Genomic DNA, 12349 nt, shown 5'->3' on the forward strand with positions numbered 1-12349 from the left:
GGATCCTCCAGGCCCAAGATCCGACTGTCCTCCGATATGGACCTCACCTGGCGAAGCTGATCCTACCACCGGAAGACAAGGCGGAACGGATGGCCCCAGGAGTAAGACACTTCATGCGCTCGCAGGTGCTCCGTAATGGGCTTAAATTCTCTCTGCCTCTGCAAGGTCCGCAGAGAAAGGTCCTGGAATAGTTGGAGCTCATGACCTCTAAAATGTACCTGCTGAAGATTGCGGGCCCGCTGCAAGATACTCTCTTTAAGCCCATAATTGTGGACACAGGCTAAAATGTCTGGTGGTCGGTCTCCAGCCCCACCAGCACGGCCCACGCGATGAACTCTGTCCAAGGTAATCTCCTGGGTCTCATCCAGGCCAAGTAATGAGCGAAACAGGTCCACCACAAAGTCTTCAATGTCCTCCTTCTCAGCCCCCGTCGGGACCCCTCTGATGCGGATATTAAGCTTCCTCGAGGGATTCTCCAAATCCTCCACCGCTATCTGGAGGAGGTCCTGCTGCTCCTGGAGGCGGACGACCTCCTGTTGCAGGCCCACCACTTCCTCGCCGCAAGAGATCTCGCCGTCTTACATCTGTGCTACTCGCTCCCCCAGGGACGTAACCTCACCTCGCAGCTCTCTCACCTCTTGAGAGATGTCCCTACATAGGTCCTGGATATCACTCCGGAGCGATTCAAACAAGGAAGTTAGGAAGCCCTTCGTAACCGGGGAGCTCTTGTCCAGCTCCGTCTCTGCCCGCATCTCTGGGGACTACGTCACTGGTGGTTCCTCAACCGCACCACCCGGTGCCAGGTGGGCCCCGGTCAACACTTCTCTAACTGATTGCTCCCGCTTGGATTTGGATGCCGCCATGGCACGTGCATGTTATCTCGATCATACAGGCTGCCTCCTGGGCCCCCTCTCAGGCTCCCTCTGGGACCAGACCACCAGAAGCCCCCCGTGCCCGGGACCGCAACTGGCCTTGCGCTCTTCTGCTTCCTCTTGCCAATCGCCATGCTACTATGTCGCCAGAACCATCACTTAGGGGCCCAGGCCTGCCCCTCAGCCCTGCATCTTCTTACTTCAAGGTCGGGGCAACCTGATGCACCCTCGTGTCTCTGCCTCCACCTCCAGGCATTGCGTCGACCAAGGAAAGTCCAGCTGGGGGGGCGCCTCCACCCGACCCCCCAGAAAAGCCCAGCATGCAGGGCGCCTCCAACTCACGAGGGCGCCCACGACTCTTAGCTCCTCAGGCCGCAGCGCTGCCCTCACCGCATCCTGGGCCCAGCGCCGCCCTCCTGGGCCCTCGCGTCCGCGGCTCCACCTCCAAGGGAGCAGCTGGATTAGGGCACCATGTGGCTCGGCCCGCTGCACGGAGCACTCAGCAGCCCCGGGCGCAGGCCAAGGCCAGCCGCTTCTTGCCCGCGCCGAGCGCTCCCCGGTCTCCACTGGGCGCCCCAAGGTCTGCGGCACAGCTCACCGTCCCTGGGGGTCTGGGGCCATCCCCCTGCTGGGCCGCGCGTCAGTGTTCTGGGGCCAGGGCGGCGGAGCTCGGACGAACACGTCCACTCACGCCACCATCTTGGCCACGCCCCCCTTATTTTGATGATTATGGCATCTTTGGAACTCTTCAGAGTTGCAGCATTTTCCTTTACACTTCTATTTCTTTCTTTTATCACTAAATGTTTTGCTTAGTTGTTATACATCGTGCACCAGTGTTTTAGTTTAAGCCATGTTGCACAGCAACCCAGGCTGCATTGCAGCATGTGTAAACAAGCATTTGCTATGCAATAGGTCTCGCATTTGCTTGAGTTAGAGCTATTGGCATTGTAAATTCCTAACTGGACTTTTATTGTCACATAAATTGGTCAACCTGCCTCATAATTTAGACTTTTCCTTCCATATAATTCCAGTGGCCCTTCATATAACTAAAGCACTTCCATTTACCTTCTTCCTCTACCTGCAGCAAAAATTAAAAATGCCTTTTAGCAATCTGTATCACTGGGCAAATGGCAATGTGGAGGGGGGACCCCAAAAGTGTTGTGGAATATTGTATAACTGATTTACATCTGACAAGAACAATTGTTGTGATAATAATGAATACATTCACAATAAAAATGTGTGTGTGTGTGAGTATAGATATATACATATATATATATATATGTATTATTTCTGCCACCTCATTCAATAGCAGAAAAAAGAAGTCACACCCAACGTGTCAGCTTCTCAAGCACAAGGCTTTAATTTATGTAACAATTCAAAAAAGCAATTCAATAAAAAAAATACTTCTAAGATGGCAACGCATTTCAACACAAAAGTGTCTTCATCATGGCCAAATTGAAAAAACCTGTGCACGTTCCCTTATAAACAGGGAAATCTCAAATGGTTTCACTATATATTCCATAATTGCAAACTACAAAAAGAAGATGAATTAAATAATTAAAGTAAAATAAAACAAACAAAACAATTTACAACATTTAGTATATGACTAAAATAACATTTCCAGCATCATTGCCAATTTTGGTTAATCATATTGCCCATTCCAGACAAGGTTGACAAATGGCCAATTAGTCACACTTTTCATCATTATAGAAAAGAAAAAAGAAGACATTTCCTATATCTTCATGTTAATTATAAATAAGTAAGTTAACCAAACCCCATTACAATGCTTATATTGCATTGCTACAACTTCATTGTAGAATCTCAGTCTTGGCCAAGTGGCCACAATTAAAATGTCTCCCTGCCGGAACTAAAAAACCCTCATACCTGAAACCATTTGCTAATGAAACTAACATGGGAATGTCACAAGTTGCATCCACTACCTATGTATTAGATCTAACAAGAGCGCCTAATGGGGAAATCAAAGAGAGAGAACATGCCTGTTCATTATACAACTATCACATGAACCCTACATATACATGAAGTTTTTCATCCTCTTTTAAACCCCCGGTGTTTTAGTCCCAAGGAGAATAATATATTCAGATTCCCTTATTCTAAGGAGTCTCTCTCAGTCCCCTCCACGTATATTTCTCCTCAATTTTATCAATTTCAAAATATACCAAACAATTAGCATCTTGATTATGCATCTTTAACCAAAGTCTAGCAACCGGGTATGAGGTATCATAATTCTTAATAGCTCTTTATAGTTCCAGAATCCTCTTTTTTACTGACCAATTGTACTGCCAACATATTGTAAACCACAGGGGCATTGTAATACATAAATACAATAATCTGAAAAACAAGAAATAGCTTTATTGATCCTTCTAATCTCACCCAGAGCTGTCTTGTATGTCTTAACATTCCTGCTATTCCTACATGCCTTACACCTACCACACTTGTAAAAAACCTTCTGCTGACTGAACCATCCAATGTTCTTATTACTCTGTCCACCCAAACAACTATGAACCAAAATGTCATGTAATGATTTTGCCTTGCGATACGTAAATTGAGGACAAGAGGCCAGGGTCTTCCCTATTATAGGATCTTGTTTAACCAGATGACGATGTTTCATCACTATTCTTCTGATTACTGGACTTGCATAATTATAAGTTGTAACTATCCTCATCTCTGGAATTACATTCTCATTCTTCTTAATTTTTGTCAACAAAGTTTCACTATTGGTCTTGGTTACTTTCTTACTAGCTATTCGTAGTACCATATTTGGATAACCTCTTGCTCGCAATCTTTTCTTCACCATATTCTCCTCCTCTTTATAAGATTCTAGAGTGCTACAATTCCCTCTAACCCTGAGTAATTCACAATATGGAATATTTAATTTTAAATTAGTAGGATGATGACTGCTAGCATGCCGGATACTATTACCCGCTGTATCTTTACGATATAGCCTTGTCTGTAACCTGTTATCCTGAATTTCCAATAACACATCCAAAACTTCCATTCTTGTTGGATGTATTTTTCTAGTAAATCTCAAATTCAAAGTATTATGGGAAATGTGATCCAGAAATTCTTCCATATCCTGATGTGTTCCCTCCCAGATCATAAAAAGGTCATCAATATACTGTGTCCAAATTGAAATATGTCTAGTCCATTTTTCATTCTCTACCCACACCTTAGAGGCCTCCCACCAACCAATGAAAATTACAGCATAACTTGGAGCAAAGCAGCTTCCCATCGCTGTCCTGACCAATTGACAATACCAAGTATCCTCAAACAAGAAAGAATTGTTAATCAAACAAAATTCCAACATATCTAACAGCATCATCGAATGATCATACTTACTAAGTGGTCTATCATGGAAGAAATAGCTGCACGCCTGAATTCCCAAATCATGCTGGAAGCAAGTATATAAGGATTCCACATCTAAAGTAACCAACAAAAAATGTGGTTCCCAAGGGATACCCTCAATCTTAGAGATGAAATCCATGGTATCCCTACAATAAGAGGGCAAGGCCAACACATATGGTAGAAGAAGAAAATCTAAATACATGGATGAACATTCCAAAAGACTGTTATTTGCAGCGATAATAGGTCTACCAGGTGGGTTGTTATAATTCTTATGAACTTTTGGCAACATATAAAAACAAGGTGCAGTTGGCTTTTTAACCCAAAAAAATTGATATTCATCCGTATTAAGTAGCCCCGTCTCTCCAATCAAATAATTTACTATGATATTGGTCAATCGATCTATTGCAATTTAGCATATTAGTTATTTCATAGTTCCCCGTGTTACTAAGTTATCTTTCTGCTTCCTTACAATACTGGTTGTCATCCCAAAGAACTACATTCCCTCCTTTATCTGAGGGTTTTATCACAATACTGTGGTCATCAATTGAACTCTTTAAAGCTGTTTTTTGTTCATGATTCAGGTTCAACAAATAAACACTCTGCTTGGTGCTACGCCACATTTCAAACAAATCACGAATACCCACTTAATGGAAAGTATCAATAATAAACCTAGATTTCAATTTAAAAGGAGTAACTTCCGGTCTATTCAATTCCAAATCCATAAACTCAAGAAAATCACGTTCACTCATGCCAGAGGTATCCATTTCTCCCAAATCAGCCAAAGCCAGTAAACCATCTATATCACTCAAAGATAATTCAGTAACAGCAGAATTAGTAATAGCTGAAATGACGTCCAACTCATCAAGACCCTTCTTGTTTTCTTGCTGTAAAAATAACTTCCTCAATTTCAATTTGCGTACAAAAAGAATTAAGTCAATCCTAGTTCTACAAAAGTCAAAATCAGCCATGGGGCAAAGGGATAAGCCAAGCTCCAAAAGTGATCGTTCTGCCAAAGTTAGTTGATGTTCAGATAAATTTATAACCGTATGGGAACCTTCTCCTATCATTTCTTTTTGGCTTGAGTCATAGGCCTCCCTCGAATTGTTGTATCTTTGACTCCTCCAGTTGCCCCTACGTATCCTTGTTCTCCTTCGCTGTTTCCTCCTCTTCCTCTTGGTGGCCGGCCCGTGCTGTCTGATTTCTTTGTAAAAATCGATACTCATCCAATGAAGTGAAAGGAATAGAGTCTTTACCAGACATTGCCTGAGCATCATCATAATCTGATGAATGGTTGTCAGAACTAGATTTTGATGTTGCCAATTCTTGTTTCCTCAAGGAACCGACCTGTTCATACTGTTTAATAGCCTCATCAAACCTATGCCCAAAAGTTAAAATTCTCCCCTGGGCATAGTCCTGCTTATCTCTCAAAAACACTTGGACGATTTGGACACTGTATATTGATGACCTTTATATGATCTGGGAGGGAACACATCAGGATATGGAAGAATTTCTGGAACACATTTCCCATAATACTTTGAATTTGGGATTTACTAGAAAAATACATCCAACAAGAATGTCATTTTTGGATGTGTTATTGGAAATTCAGGATAACAGGTTACAGACAAGGCTATATCATAAAGATACAGCGGGTAATAGTATCCTGCATGCTAGCAGTCATCATCCTGCTAATTTGAAATGGAATATTCCATATTGTGAATTACTCGGGGTTAGAGGGAATTGTAGCACTCTAGAATCTTATAAAGAGGAGGAGAATATGGTGATGAAAAGATTGCGAGCAAGAGGTTATCCAAATAAAGTACTACGTATAGCTAGTGAGAAAGTAACCAAGACCAATAAGGAAACTTTGTTGACAAAAATTAAGAAGAAGAATGTAGTTCCAGAGATGAAGATAGTTACAACTTATAGTCATGCAAGTCCAGTAATCAGAAGAATAGTGATGAAACATTGTCATCTGGTTAAACATGATCCAATAATAGGGAAGACTCTGGCCTCTTGTCCTCAATTTACGTATCGCAAGGCAAAATTATTACATGACATTTTGGTTCATAGTTATTTGGGTGGACAGAGTAATAAGAACATTGGATGGTTCAGTCAGCAGAAGGGTTTTTACAAGTGTGGTAGGTGTAAGGCATGTAGGAATAGCAGGAATGTTAAGACATACATGACAGCTCTGGGTGAGATTAGAAGGATCAATAAAGCTATTTCTTGTGTTTCAGATTATTGTATTTATGTATTACAATGCCCCTGTGGGTTACAATATGTTGGCAGTACAATTGGTCCTGTAAAAAAGAGGATTCTGGAACACTACAGAGCTATTAACAATTTTAAGTGCATAGCCGGTTGCTAGACATTGGTCAAAGATGCATAATGGAGATGCTAATTATTTAGTATACTTTAGAACTGATAAAATCGAGGAGAAATATACGTGGAGGGGACAGAGAGAGACTCCTTAGAATAAGGGAATCTGAATATATTATTCTCTTTGGGACTAAGACACCAGGGGGTTTAAACGAGGATGAAGAACTTCATGTACATGTAGGGTTAATGTGATAGTGCAATAATGAACACATGTGTTCTCTCTCTTTGATTTCCCCACAAGGCGCTCTTGTTAGATCTAATATATAGGTAGTGGATGCAACTTGTGACATTCCCATGTTAGTTTCATTAGCCAATGGTGTCAGGTATGAGGTTGTTTTTGTTCCGCATGGAGACATTTTAATTGTGGCCACTTGTCCAAGACTGAGATGCTACAATGAAGTTGTAGCAATGCAATATAAGCAGTGTAATGGGGTTTGGTTAACTTACTTATTTATAATCAACATGAAGATAAAGGAAATGTCTTCTTTTTTCTTTTCTATAATGATGAAAAGTGTGACTAATTGGTCATTTGTCAACCTTATCTGGAATGGGCAACATGATTAACCAAAATTGGTAATGATGCTGGAAATGTTATTTTAGTTATATACCAAATGTTGTAAATTGTTTTGTTTGTTTTATTTTACTTTATTTATTTAATTCATCTTCTATTTGTAGTTTGAAATTATGGAATAGATAGTGAAACCATTTGAGATTTCCCTGTTTATGGTAGTATTTTGTTTATGTTTATGAACAGGGGGTATATAATGTCAGAAGGGAAAGTGCACAGGTTTTTTCAATTCGGCCATGATGAAGACACTTTTGTGTTGAAACGCGTTGCCATCTTAGAAGTATTTTTTTTAATTGAATTGCTTTTTTGAATTGTTACATCAAATAAAGCCTTGTGCTTGATAAGCTGACACGTTGGGTGCGACTTCTTTTTTCTGCTCTTGAATGAGGTGGCAGAAATAATACATTTATTTAAAACGGGCGCCACGACCGTTTGTCTGCACCAGCCTCGTTTGGTGAATGTAGCCGGTTAACTGTGGGACTTTCATCTGTTAACAATATATATATATATATATATATATATATATATATATATATGTATATATATATATCTATATATATATATATATATATGTATCTTATTTTGAGTCAGCAGTGTTGGCGCGATCTGACTTCTGTAGGTGCTCCGCAAAGCGTGACCACCAGCACGCTGTTAATTATTCCAAGAGTTCCCTTGTATGGATAAACCAAGCAGCACTCATAGTATACCAGAGGTCTGCAACAATCTTTGTATAATTAGGCATTCCGCATACGAGGGAACGCTTGGCATAATCATATATATATATATGTATATATATATATATATATTTATATATATATATTTTTTTTTTTTTACAGATGACTATTTCTTTTGGCTACAGTTAAAGACATGTTGGTTTGTTGAAAACCTCGCTGACAGAGCTCAACTGTTTAAATGCAACGTGTTTTAGCAAAGCACTTTAAAACGCAACAGTGAAAATGTCCTTGAAAATAATATACTTCATTCCGATGCGATCCCAGAAATGTTTGGGGTCCGGGGGCTCTTTCAGTTCTACATGGCATATAACAACAGTGATTTCCGAAGGAGAAAGAATGGGATATGGCAAATAGTTGTGTAAAAAACAGAATTGGTGCTTTTGAATTCAATATGCAAAGTGTACGGAATGCGTTTTGGAAGTGAATAATGGAGTGGATAAGAAGAAAAATGAATTACTTTAGCATTTGAGCAAATAAATTAATCTTTGCCTTTCCACATAACTTACTAATAACATTCATGAGACGCACGTATGGCATGAATTTTAAATGGCCGAGCATCGGAACTGTTAGGATGAAATAATGACTACAAGTACCATAATACCTGACAGGACATAAAGGTATGACACTGGAGATCACATGTCTAATAGACTCAGCTACCGTGAACAAAGCCGTAATGGCTGAAACGCATTGGTATAATGCTGCTGTCAATTAAAAGAATTTGAAAATGTAAAGCCCCCGGTAGTGCAGTGTATTAACTTTGGTGTTGCAATCTATTTGGGGAGATTGGTCATATCCCCACCACTGCACCAGCAGAAGAGCGCGCTGTTTTTCATGACCAGTTTGTTTGAATATATATATATATATATATATATATATATATATATATATATATATATATATATATATATATATATATACATATATATATATATATATATATATATACATATATATATGTATATATATATATATATATAATATATCACAGATGCCTGTTTCTTTTGGCCACATTTAAAGACATGTTGGTTTGTTGAAAACCTCGCTGATAGAGCTTCACTGTTTAAATGCAACGTGTTTTAGCAAAGTACTTTAAAACGCAACAGTGAGTCCAATTTGAATCATCTCTAATGGAAGGGTTGTCTTGTTTACTTTAAGCCCTTTTAGCTTGAAGAACGGAAGGCGGTGACCACATTTATTTACTGCTATAGTTTTTACTGAAAGGATCAGAGAGAGCAACGAAGCATTGAAGAAAAGCGCACCTGAATCCAACAGACTAGCTAATGAATATAAAATGAAGATGCAATGCACAGTTGTGCCTGTTATGACAATGTGGTAGCCACCTGAGCATCAGTATTTAATGATCTAGTTACCTAACCACGAGAACGGGCTGCTTGGAAAGCTAAAGGAAAGTCAGGTCCTAGGATTAAGGAGGCAATTGTTGCTGAGCAGCCGCGAGCTGCGGGAGACACATTCCACAACAGCAGCGCCATCTTAAGAGCATCATGGCATGAGGAGAGGCGAGCAGTGGGCACACAGCCGCTCTTGATGATCTCCATGGCCCTCCTTATAGCAGCCTGGTGAATTGTGCGTGTGGTCGCTACTATTATGCAAATAGTGCAATTGTGACCTATAATTATAAGAGAAATAATACCCAGTATTTACTGAAACATGTTTATTTGTTACAGTAAAGCATCAATATGTGCATACTATCACCGCCAAACAAGTAACTTGAGTGGTATTTATCACTCCCAATGAATTCCGAGTGGGATGTTATTCGGTGCAATAAATATCACAGTAATTACCAAGCCAGGGTATGGTAATGCAATGTCATCTGAATGGACACCTAAGGTGGAAGGATTCACATGCTCTGCTGTCAATTCACATTATGAAGCAGGGTCGAGAATTGGTGTATCGGGGAGATTTTGACAAGAAGTGTACAGATGGCAGCTCAATTAAGGATGAGTGTACATCGAGCAGGAAAGTAACACAGCTAAACCGAGACTGCAATGAAAAGGGTGGCAGAGCCAAGGGTGGCCTCAACTAAAGACCAGTGCGAACAGGCGCAATAGCGGCATGCCTTCAACAATGAAGAAACAACTTACGGCCACTCAGTACAAAGCAGGCAATAGCGACATGCCCCAAATAGTGAAGAAACATCATGTAGCCATTCAAAAGAAAATAAATAGTGAGCCAGACAAAGCTATGTGGATGAACGTGCAATCATCCATGTAACAGGGTCAGTCTCCAGGGTGGTAACAAAGCAGCCTGAAGGCGGGACAAACATGAAGTATTTACCAATGAAAGCCTGTGCATTTTGAAAGGCAGGCCAAGGAGCAAATGAAAGTGATGGGCGTGGTTCAAGCCCACATACAGATTACAACATGTCGGGAAAGCATGCTCGTCCTAAAAACATTGACCAAGCCAATAGATCTTGTATAGGCAAAACCAATTGGCTTTGCCAATGCTTGTTTTTCCAAAATCTCACACTTCCATGCTTGCCACTAGTCCTGATTCAGACGGGAGACTCACAAGTTTCTTAGCTTTATTGTGGCTGTCTGCCGTCTGATATTTCCTCTGCTTCAATAAAAATCAATGGGGGAAATTCATTCTAACGATAATGTATTTTTTTTATTTCCCACTTTCTTCTTCTAAAATGTTGTCATGGGTGTACTTCCCATTTTGAAAATGTTGGCGTGTATGTAGTGCTTAAAAACAACTTTAAATAAAATGGTCTGTAATCATTTTTAACACGGCTTTTCTGTCTTTGCTCACTTAAATTATTCGTCAGGGATCTCATTAAGGCAACTCTGAACATATTTTAACATTCTTTACTTCTTATATTTAATGTCTAATGTGCATACTAATAAGGGCTAAAAATACAGTCTATAGGTGATTTTACTACTTTTTTTTACTAGCTGGGGCATTAACCCCTTCCTCGACATGGGCGTAATGGTTACGTCCGGTGGCGCGGCACTGAGGTGCCATGGACGTAACCATTATGTCCTGGTTTAGGCCCTTGGGGGAAACTGCTGGTGCTCCTCCTGAGGGCCTCCCACCACCCCCCCAGTGCAGGGCTGGAAGGGGAATTGCTTCCCCTTCCACCCCCCATCCCCCCAGTGTAGTTTGATGATGTCAGCGTGCTGAACTCATCAGAGGTCAACTCCTGTCAGTTTCTCCTCGGTACGGGGGGGGGCAGAGGAAGCAGAGAGGCATGAAAAGGGAAGGAAACGCTTTTCCTTCCCATTTCATGTCTCTCTGTGCATTCCTGCAGCACGATCGTATAGCGATGTGTTTACTTTAGGTTTACAAAGAAGGGGAGCGGCCCCTCGGGCAAGGTTCGCTCCTCAAGGGGGGCAATTTATTATAAGGACATTTCTGCCCCCTGGGGGCAGATCGGCCTATATTAATTAGACAGATCTGCCCCCGGGGGGCAGAAGCCGTTAAGCACCAGGGATTTTTTTTTTCTTTCTATATTGATAAGGTGAGCGACCCCTTAGGCAAGTGTCGCTCCCAGGGCAGTAATTTTTTTATTAGGCCTTTTCTGCCCCCCCAGGGCAGATCGGCCTATACTAATTAGGCCGATCTGCCCCCAGAGAGGGCGGAAGGCACTAGACACCAGGGATATTTTTTTATTATTTATTTATATCAATTGGGGGTGACCCCTTAGGAAAGGGTCGCTCCCCGGAGGGAAATTTATTTTATTAGGCTTTTTCTGCCCCCCCGGGGGCATATCGGCCTATATTAATAAAGCCATTAGGCACCAGGGATGTTTTTTTTTTATTTATATTGATAAGGGGAGCAACCCCTTAGGCAAGGGTCGCTCTCGGGGGCAATTTTTTTACTAGGCCTTTTCTGCCCCCCTGGGGGCAGATTGGCCTATATTAATTAGGCCGATCTGCCCCCAGGGTGAGCAGAAGCCACTAAACACCAGGGTTTTTTAAACATTTTATTTATATTGATAAGGGGAGCGACCCCTTAGGCAAGGGTAGCTCGGGGGGGGGTGTTTTTAGGCCATTTCTATTAGGCCGATCTTCCCCCACGGGGGCAGAAACCACTTAGGCACCAGGGATTGGTGTGTGTGTATGTGTGTGTTTTGTTTGAGGGGTAAGGGTCACTCCCTATGGGGGCACATTACTGTTGGCCATATCTTTTGGTTTTATATTTAGGCCATGAGAGCTTGGCTAACTCTCAAAATTGTCCCACTTGGAATGGTGACGGCTGCACTTTTTGGACTTTGGGACGCTGCCATGTAGAAAAATCCACAAGACCTAGATACATCTGAAAACTAAGCATTTGGGTGAGTCTAGGGTGGTGTGCTTTACATGCACCATTTTCTTACCCACAATGCCATGCAAACCTCCAACTTTGCTGGAAATCACACATTTTTCCACGTTTTTTGTGATGGAACCTTCCGGAATCTGCAGGAATCCACA

Source organism: Pleurodeles waltl, chromosome 4_2, assembly GCF_031143425.1.
Source record: "Pleurodeles waltl isolate 20211129_DDA chromosome 4_2, aPleWal1.hap1.20221129, whole genome shotgun sequence".
Lineage (NCBI taxonomy): Eukaryota > Metazoa > Chordata > Amphibia > Caudata > Salamandridae > Pleurodeles > Pleurodeles waltl.